This window comes from Thermobia domestica, chromosome 9 (genome assembly GCF_964235325.1).
Source record: "Thermobia domestica chromosome 9, izTheDome1.hap1.1, whole genome shotgun sequence".
In the NCBI taxonomy this organism is placed as follows: domain Eukaryota; kingdom Metazoa; phylum Arthropoda; class Insecta; order Zygentoma; family Lepismatidae; genus Thermobia; species Thermobia domestica.
The window spans coordinates 25592435-25603844 of NC_137462.1; positions in this window are offsets into that span (position 1 = coordinate 25592435).

Sequence of the window (11410 nt, forward strand, 5' to 3'; positions counted from 1 at the left end):
TAATTAATGACAATGAAATATTAAAGAATACGATTATTATTATTATTTTTTTTAAATGAAACAAGTCAAGGTACATGAATATCATCTCACTTTCCTTTGTGGCAGTCGGATACAAATCTTCACAATTTCAAATCGAATTATTAGGGAACACAGTTCCCTTGTTCCAAGATTAGAAGGGACATGCTCCCCTCATCTCCCCGGGATATGTGCCAGTGACTGAAGGGCACAAGCAATCTTTGCGAGGGGCGGGCAGAGCTGGCTCTCTTGACCTACCAGATCGGTGACCGTGATTCTACAGAATGCTTTATGTTTATGCTTGTGTGTGTGAGCTCCCTCAAAGAGTTTCTGGCAACGCCACTGGACATACTGTGTATTTATGAAGAAGATTAATAATTTGCCTTTAATTACGATTAAAGCATAACTATTCTTATAGCCTACTATTATTTACATAACCTACATGCTTCAAAAAGACAATTAACCAACCATTTCTGTTTTGTTCTATCTCCTTGATAGCGCTCGTACGCTCTGTACAGAAACTATAGCTTAGTTCAAAATAGATAGAGTTGGAAATACTTGAATATGCCAGCGTATATCTAAAGCAAAATGTAGAGTTGCAAGGGATGAAAAGAATAAGTAAGGAAGTAGTTGCGCATGCACATTCTACAGAAAGCAGACGAAAACTACGTTGCTTGCAGTAGGCCTGGATGCCAAAGGAACATAGCATCCGACAAGAGGAAAGACAGAAAATGTGCATCTGAGTAGATTATATATATTACATTATATATATTACAGAGAAGAAGTTTCCTTATAGGACGTAATAATCTCATGCCGTTAGTTTTCAAGTAAGCATGGAGTAAGGTGCTAACAATTGTCTTCTTACAAAATTATTGTTCTTGCGGGATCTTAAAGAATATTTTGTTTGTTAATTAACACGAAATAACTGTACGTGTCTTCATTTACACCAAACAGTAGGCTACGAATTACTTAGTATGTTGAAGAAAAAACTAGATGAAACACACTCTAAAATATTAAGGAATCTTTATACTAGTGTTACTTTGTACTGTGAAAGCGGGCTAAAAATTTACTTTTTAAGTTGGAGGTCTTTAATTTCCTTATCCTTCCACATAAATTCTATCCAACAGGAGTATTCGTAAGTCTAATAATAATAATAATAATAATAATAATAATAATAATAATAATAATAATAATAATAATAATAATAATAATAATAATAATAATAATAATAATAATATAAAGTCAGAAGCTGGTAGATCCAAATAAAATCGACTTATCGATGTTAATCGAAAGACATCATTAAATTGAACAAAATAATCTGGTTAAAAGGAAATCCTCATGAGTAGTTTAGGAAGCCATATTTGTAGTACTACGAAAATGTTGGAACCTAGGTTGAGCATGAGCGGACGAATGTGCCGGAGGAGAATTTTCCTCCTGAATCACCCAATGAAATCACTTATCGAGTCTACATTACAAAAAATACAGAAACTACTTTTAGACATAGTAGGACACTGTATACATTACCGATACTCTTTGAACACCTCCAGATGACACATATTCACCCTTTGTAGCAGGGGCGAACCAAAGGGGGCAATTCCTTCCCCCCCAGAAGAGGAAACTTCCTTATTTTATAGTATATAAATAAAACCCATCCCAGAGTTTGGAGCTCTTAAAAGTAGCTCTAACTAGTAAGAAGCAGTATTACAACCAACGCCCATCAGAAATCCGTCATGGATCCGCCCTTGTCTTATAGATACTGTGTTGCCCAAGTATATCCCAGATGTATGTACAAAATGTGCAAAATGTATGTCATCATTTTGTTTTCGAACTGTTTGCCGAGAAGAAGTGTTTTAAATATTTCATACTAGATACTGATTTCGGATAATGAACGCTTTTGGACACGCGGAGCACACTTTCTAAACACATACTTGATATGTTTTCCCCCCTTCAACATCTATACTAAAAGTGTTTAAATGCTATTGTATTTTTTACAGTTTATATCGGATAATTTCTCAATTTCATTAACGATCTCTTTACCCTAAAACCTGAACCATGAATAATGATCCTATTAATTTGGACAATTTTGTGGTTGGGATTACAGCCATGTTTTAGTTACAGATGGACAACAAAACAAAAACTAACTCCAAGAGCTTCATTTCTGAGGGTTAGAAAACTTGCTTGTGTCTATAAGATCACTGCACACGCCTTCGCTACGAAAGAATCGGGTTCAATCCTTGGTGGGAGTTCCTGTGATACGAATTTCATGTTTAGCTGTAGATACATCCCAATATAGCCTCGATACTTGAAGGGACATTAAATTATTACAAACCAATAAGAACAGACAGGAATATGTTGATAACACCCGTACGACTACAAGAAGAAATCGTATGTATCCCAGCTTCCGCCAAGTAGGCTTGGTGATGGACAAATATCCGTATGCATGGGTTTTCTCGGGGTTTCCTCATCTTCTCTCTCTTTCTTCATTCCACCATTTCATCCATCATCATCATCATCGTCGTCGTCTTTCTTTGCCTCGGAGTATAATCCCGAAAACTTAAAGAAGAAGAAGAAGAAGAAGAAGAAGAAGAAGAAGAAGAAGAAGAAGAAGTGGCAATCATACCTACACTGAAAAAAAGGTTTGGTCAAATTGACCAAAAAATAGGTGCTAGTTACCAAATCGTTTGGTCAATATAGCGCCAACCAAACGCTTGGTCACCAACACGAAATCATTTGGTCACGATTTGTTTGGTTGCAGGAACCTAGTATTTGGTTACCAGTACCAAATATGCGTTTGGTAATTTTGACCAAAGAATAACCAAATAAGTAGGATTTGGTTGGGAATACCAAAAATTTGGTTAAAATGGTCCAAATTTGGTTCTTGGAACTAAATAATTTGGTTGTAAATACTAAACCTGCATTTAGTGAATTTGACCAAAACATTTGGTAGAAATTACCAAATACTGTTGATTCTGTATAAGTACTAAACTGAAAATAATGCGGTTATCGCAAAAGTCATGAGAACCTTTTTTCTAACAAATATCGTCACAAAACAAGAAATTCTTAAATATGCAAATGGAAAGTTAGTACATGTGAAAATATTACGTGTAGCTTCGATGAAAATATACATCCCGTAATAACTTTTTTAAGGTTTAAACATTTTTTTAAAGTACAAACAAGGAAACTTAAAAGCAAAAAGTCACCAATCGTGTGCACTTCATGGTACGTTTCCGGAACTTCCACAAAATGAAATGTAATATTTCAGGTTTACGTCCCACACTTATGCTGTGGAGGCTAAAGGAGACGGTGATGATAAGGGTCTAGGTCAAAACCCCCGCAGCCAAAACCCCCACACTCAAGAAATGTCAAAACGCCCACACGATCGGTCATAACCCCCACACAAATGGACAAATCCCCCAAACGCACGAACGGTCAAAACCCCCACAGCCAAAACCCCCACACTCAAGAAATGTCAAAACGCCCACAAGATCGGTCATAACCCCCACACAAATGGACAAATCCCCCAAACGCACGAATGGTCAAAACCCCCACAGCCAAAACCCCCACACTCAAGAAATGTAAAAACGCCCACACGATCGGTCAAAACCCCCACACAAATGGACAAAACTCCCACACATAGCAACGGTCACAATCTCCACATAAATGGACAAAACCCCCACACAATCGGACAAATCCCCCACACTCTGAAAATACCGTGATTGCACGTCTTTGTTGCGGCTCTTTACGACGCCCACCTTAGTGTTTCTGTCATTACAAAACAGTGCAAGAAGAATAGTTGCAACATAGGTTTAAGTGGAATAAAAAATGTTATTAAAAAGTACAAGGGCAAGACATACAACCAGGATCATTTCAGAGTGTGGGAGATTTGACCGATTGTGTGGGAGTTTTGTCCATTTGTGTGGGGGTTTTGTCCATTTATGTGGGGATTGTGACCGTTGCTATGTGTGGCTGTTTTGTCCATTTGTGTGGGGGTTTTGACCGATCGTGTGGGCGTTTTGACATTTCTTGTGTGTGGGGGTTTTGGCTGTGGGGGTTTTGACCGTTCGTGCGTTTGGGGGATTTGTCCATTTGTGTGGGGGTTATGACCGATCGTGTGGGCGTTTTGACATTTCTTGAGTGTGGGGGTTTTGGCTGTGGGGGTTTTGACCGTTCGTGCGTTTGGGGGATTTGTCCATTTGTGTGGGGGTTATGACCGATCGTGTGGGCGTTTTGACATTTCTTGAGTGTGGGGGTTTTGGCTGTGGGGATTTTGACCGGTTCCCGATGATAAGAAACGAATGATATTGTGGAATGAAGAAAGTGGGAGGAAATGGGATAACCCCGATGAAACCCAAGCACACGGTGTTTGTCTACCACAACGTTCATTTGATGCGAGCTGGGAGGGAACCACGGACCCCATGCACCAGAGGTGAACGCTCTATCACTGAACCACCGCGACTCCTCTCCACAAAATAATTCGTTTCATGTACTATGTTTGTGCCCTTTATGTCAAAGGTGACGGGTGATTAATGGAAGGGATTGATTTCAACAAAAATGGTGGAATGTGAATGTGTGAGGAAACGGGAGAACCTCGAGAAAACTCACGGACACGATAATGTCCATCACAATCTCTCATGGGCGGAAAGAATTGTGATTTTTTAACAATTACTTCTAAAGCACCCTTGAATTTTACCTATGCCAAGTGAGATATTTTCATGTTGCCCAGTGCAAATCATTTAGGAGTCAGTAAGAAGTAAATTAGGGAACATATATTTCTTCAATAATTATTTCGAGTGGTGTCCCAAACGTAAACTTATACGCTTTTATTAACGTATTTCTCAGGAAATATCGATCTCATAGGTAAGAATTCCCATGTTTGAATTCCATATGAAAAGTTCTTCAAAAGTATGCTTCATATTTCGGATGACATTTAGTATCTCCCCCAAATCCATCGACGGCTCCGGAGTCGGTAATGTGACTTATAATGAGCTGTTCTTAACTATCTCGTTTATATGAAGAGCCATCGTTGCTGACGCGTCTGCTCCCTACGGACGCACATCGTTTTTAACCCTCGGGCACCTCTGCTACGCTCCTGTCCTGACTCGATTAAATAGCATTCCTGCTTTCTAGTGGCCACCTAGCACAAGTTGGTTCGCGTTTTATGCACCGTAGTTTCTATACCACACGTTCACACTCCATTTATATTCATGACTACATCACAGTTACAAATAACGAATGGTAATCACTACCAAGTGAGCCATAGTCTATACCAAGTGATCTGGGGAAGAAAGTAAACACTACTTATTTCTTCCGTATATTTTGTACTTTGTGCATCTATAAACTGTGAATGCACCAGTTTATTTTGCAAACTTCTAGTGTTAGTGTCACTTGATATATCCCTTTCCGGAAGTTTCTAGTGGAGGAATAGGAAATGAACCAACACCTGACGCTATAATGTTGCTCCCTGCCCTAGCGTCGTCAATATAACTTGCCCGCTTCATCTGTATATAAAGGCCTATTTGTTATGCCAAATATACGACCACAAAAATAACCAATACACATTACATTACACGAAAAAGTAAGCTTACCTCGATTTATATAATTAATCACACACTTCAAGCATTCATTCTGTGCAGCTAAGTAGTCAGTTTTATTTGTCACTAACATACGTTCAAAACACTGATAGCTTAAATAGAGATTACCCAGAAGTCAAATCGATACACGTGACTTTGTAAATAAACACTTTGGTCAGGAAAACCAAATTTTTACCAAATCACTTAAGATTTGTTTGGCATAACCAAATTAATCAACCAAATGTTCTGACCAAAAAATATAGTGTTCATGACCAAACAGGTTTGGTCAAAATGACCAAATTTTGGTTAAATTAACTAAAAAAAGTGACCAAATGCTCTGACCAAACAAATTTGGTATTCCTGACCAAGCCCTTTTTTTCAGTGTAGGCACTCTATTGCTATCTTAGCCTGAACATTACTTTCAGAGCAAGATTTAAAACACAAAAAACAACTTTTACTGCGTCTATAGATTATAATCAAGAATCGTGATTAAAATTTAATGATACTGGCAAGTTTAGAAGACGAAAGGCACGAATAATTTAATCACTAAGACATATCTCGTATATTGCTAAATTTATTGTAATAATTTGAGAAGCAACTTCTCATATCGATTCATGATGAGAACCGAACATTTCTTCATAACAAAAATAGATTTCTTATTATTCTTCATAAGCATTAAAAACGTCATTCACATGGATAATTTATAACAACGAATCGTGTGCTTTCTTTTTCCAACATATGATTTTAAAAATTATTTATGTGGGAACATTTCATACTTCATCTGAGAAAAATTAAACTGTATTGAAATAAAGATTTTAATTCCAAATCATCTCTTGTAATAAAAATAGGTTTTACATTATATTAGTGACGATGCAAACCTTTTCAACGCGAGTGATTTTTGTTGTTGAGGAATTTCACTATCATGCCGTTGACCGATTTTTACCCTAACCAAAAGCAAATATTCTTAAGCATCAATAGGAAACACATGCCCCCCCCCCCTTTTTTTTTAATAAGTACTCTGAAACATACTCTCAAAATTAAAGTACAAATTACTCCTTATTCGTGTGTTAAAACCCATTGGGTAGCCTCGAAGAAATACATGTTCTTTTTTTTTTTTTTTTTTTTTTTTTTAATTGTGTAATTTCAATGAAAGGAATTGTTAAATATTTCTTTTAACGACAGATAAATCCACATTCTTGCTCCCAACTAATTTGAACTCCAAACAGTAGTCCCCACTGGAAGGTCCGAAAGCAAGCACCGCCACGTTTTGTGAAAATCAGGTAGTTTCTTTTAAATATATAAATCGTTAAACTTTATTTAGATGATGAATTCATTGTTCTAAAGACGATGAGTTATTCTCTTGTTAGTAACTACTTAACTGCAAGCAAGAAGCATAATTGTTCTGTTTCAAAGAAAACATAGATTATATTTAATTAAAATCGAATATTTTTACTGCAAATCATATCCTGGCATACATTTTTAAGATGTAGTAATTCATCCTTTATTCTTGATCCGAAGCTATGAAGATGATTGAAAAATCCAAAGAAAATGTTAACCATACTGAATCAAAATCGAGAATAAAAGGCTAAAAATTCCTGGTTTTGCTCCCCATCCATCCACGTAATCTTGAGTTCATATATGAAAGCTTAGGATCTTTGTATGTACTGGTCAGGGACGTACACAGGAATTTATTTCGAGAGGGGTCCAAAGCTTTTCGGGGGGATCCAAACACCATTTCAGGCTAAATTATATTAAAAATTGTAAAATTGTCCCTAAAATTAGACTAAATTTACATAAAAGGTCCGGATTTGGGGGGTCCGGACCCCCAGGACCCATCCCCTGCGTACGTCCCTGGTACTGGTGCAAATTTAGGAAACTAAAAAAAAAGAAAGAAAGAAAAGACTTGATGATGGAGGCTCAAATAAGTTTCACAGTTTTGGAGTATTGGACCACCGCGGCGTCGTGAAGTTTTGGTTTCTCCAAGCCTGCAGAGGACATTCACACTGAAATACCGAAAGCATTGGGAAAGGTGTCCTTCCTACAGTATCATCCAAACCTGACAGCTAATTTCAAGACTGGACATTTTATCCAAGATCAACCGATCCAGCGCCATGTTTGCAGATCAGATCACCTGTGAAAAAGACGATGAAATGTTATGAAACTTTATAGACACTCTGTATTCAGTTTGTATATTAGTCTAATGACTTTCTTGTTGTCTTACAATATTGCAAATATCATAACATCATTTTAAAATATTGCAACTCTTCGCTCCTTCCGTTCTGGGTTTTCTATGCTCGCCTTATATGTAGTGAGATTTAAGAAAAGCGACGTTGTCTGAAATTACTTGATAGATAAAGTATTATCAACTTCGCAATTTTCTTGTCAGATATCAGTATTTGGGAAAACCTTAGATAACTACATATTTTTGTATATCGATTTCGAAAATTTGTGCTGCATTATTTTATCGTATTTCAATTGCAGTAATTACTTATAATTACAACAGATTGTATTTAATACTAACTTGAAATTAATTGATACTATATCATATTGTATGACAGGAGTGGCCAAACTTTTTGATGCAGTTGCCTACATCAGACTGTTAAAATCTTCGGCGATTTACTACAGCCCTTTGCAACTAGCACTCACTTCAATTTCATTTTCCTTTCATATATATAAAATTTTATTTATTTATTTATTTATTGTGGAAAATGGTTTTTCAAATTCTTTCTTTGTCAAATCAACACAAATTTTCCGCAACACATGCATTTATCATTTGACATTACAAAAGAGAAATAATATTCTCCTTCTGCATAGAAATGGTATATTTTTGGCCTCTTATTAGAAGTAGTTTTACTTCAATTGAAACTCATGTTTTCTAAAAATACAATAGCAGTGGCGGATCTAGAAGGTAAAAACTGGAGGGGGCAGCCAGAACCCAGATTCATAGGTACACTATGAGTTTACTGTACATTTTTAAAAATATATAAATAATAACTTAAATTATTTTTGTCAGTCAAAAATTGGGGAGCTAGGTTCCCCCGGCCCCGGGCTAAATCCGCCACTGTGCAATAGGTAAGTTTTATTTTTTTCAGATATCTACTTTTAAAAAATCGCGGTCTCTCGACGCTCAGCGGCGATTGACCAATCGTCACCAGTTAAATCGCAATCGACTGTTTCGCCAGTCCAGCCATAAGTTTTACAAAGCTACAAATTATATATTTATAATTATGTAAAAAAAAAAAAAAAAAAAACTATTTTTGAAGTCAATTGAACAAATGAACTCCATATCTCTTATAATCTATGAATGTGACACGGATGCGATACTTTGTATCTGCGCAGACCTCTAATTATAGTTACTAATTATTCGCCTTGCGTAAAAGGCATTATTACTGAATCCTAATGTATAGTTTTTTTCATTGGTTTAAACTGGATAATAAATAAAATTGTGACTTTAAAGTATCCATAGCTAACATTGGCATGCAATCATTAAAATGTGTAATTTAATAGCAATGATCTTTCGTTTAAAGAGAAAGAAAAAAGAAAGAAAGAAATATCCCTTCACTTGTAAAATATGCCATAAAATAAAGATAACAAGGCGAAAACAATAGAAGAAGAAGACGAGAAGTGACATTGGGATGCAGTCTGTGGCTGTGGTGAAATCGTTTTCGCGAGATCTTGTTTCTATGGTTACCAGATCTCACGTAGATTGGAAGGAGATTTACAATACACCAAACTGTTTCCCCAGGCAGGACCTGTCTGTCTAAAACTCTCCCTGACTCTGAGAAGAAAAGAAATGAAAACAGTAAGGAGAAAAATTGACGAGAATCCGAGGCGAATGAGCGCAGACTTTATTTTCAGTGGGCTGCTGTAACGGAATTCTTAATAATATCTACCATAATTGTTGCTATAGCAACATCTAGCACGTGACATTAAAGGGGCAGAAGAGGTAATTTATTTGGTTGAGGTCTTCTCTCTCAGGAATGAAATCCATCTGCTTCGTGTTGCTATTAAAAAGAAAAGAGATGTCTTATTCTACCAAGATGGTAAAGTTTACACCATCACTTTCCTTTCTTCCTTTTTTAAAATCTGAGGACCTGTTCATTAGATCCTTTATAGCTTGCAAGATATGACGTGTGACAACGCACTTGTTCTCATATTAAGTGTATAAAGACAAATCATCTGGGTTGCTGCCAACCTTTATAACATTACAGCTTCACTATATGAACAACGGTAAGTGGTTAGCTACTGAATCATTTAAGCAGTCATGGAAGTGGCTGTGGCGTCTTCAGAGGCTCAGAAAATTATAACTTGCTTTAATAAATAATTAAATTTGGAGGGTTTTGCCAGAAAATCAAATATGGAAGTTACTTGGGATTAAAAATATTATCAATATAACAGAGTACGTCAAGGACCAGTTCTATAATCCGATAAATTTCTGATAAGCGGTTGATATATGTATTTTCCACCTTCGTCTGAAATTAACACATATAGATATAACTATTTGTGTTAGCTGTTTTAGAGAAGCTGAAAGTATAGAAGATCGTAAAATTGTTTCTAAGTCTCATAATAGCAATCATAAGGTTAAACTATAGTTTAGCTCACGAATCTCTGCCGCGATTGAAATTCTTCTTTGGCGTCAATCGCGGCAGAGATTCGTGAGCTAAGCTATACCAGAGATGGCATAGTTCAGATAATTCTCATATTAAAAGTCTTTAGTACTGAACAATAGTGTGAGTTGTATTGTATGTATAACTAAAGATCAGTATTTTTTTTAAAAAAAATAATTTACATTATTGATGGAAACTTCTTTTTCTGTCTTTTCCGCTTTTATGGGATCGATGTTTCTGATGAATCTTCTCCATAAAGTCAGGTTATCAATTATGTGCAAATTCTCACTGCTTACTATTAATTAACCTAAAACACACCTGTTGCAGTAATTTTACGACAACAGTGTTGGACTTGCATTAAATAGCATTTTTACATAACAACACTGCATCAACTTTGCCATATTTTCGAAACACTGGATAAATGTTGATGTACGAGTATATTGCCGTATACACAGAAATTCACTCGCAGGAATTTTTTTTGCAACTAAATATTGATTTTCTTCATTTTATACAGTTTTTTTTATTTTTATTTTACACTTTCGATACTTTTGTTTCGTTACTTCACAAAAACTTTACAAATTACATCACTGGTCATGATCTCAAAAACATCTACATAGGACATGCTTACATTTGTTTCAAGTTTCAGGTCTTTATCGTTCCTAGTTCAAAAAATATACGCAATCAAACTTTGGTTGCGCACTTTACGGATACACTGTACAATCACAAACATGGGCATTACGAAGAAACCACGAAAAAAAATTGGAGGTTCTCGAAATGTGGATGTGAAGGAAAATGAAGAAAATAGCTGAATCGAGAATGGAAAGGTGTTAAAAATAGTGTGGGAAAAAGTAGTTTTAGATGTAATTGAAAAGAGAAAGAAAAACTGACTAGGACATTGTCTGAGAAGGAACTATATCATGAGGAAATTATATACTGCTAAAAAATATGGTAGTAGTAAAGAACGAGAGGGTGAAGGAGCCTACAATTGATGGACGATATCAAAACAGTAAAAATCGTACACAAAGGTTAGTTGAAGATCGTAGTCCATGGAAGCTTTTCATTGGTATATGATCTGCCAACAATGACAGATTATCTATGATGATGAATGTGAACATTTTTGGATTGCCCAATTTAACTGATAGTCGAGTCTTTCCCACATTTTGGTCAGCACCCACGGTGTAATGGATGAATCAGCTACAAAAATTGTGGCTCTCAAGA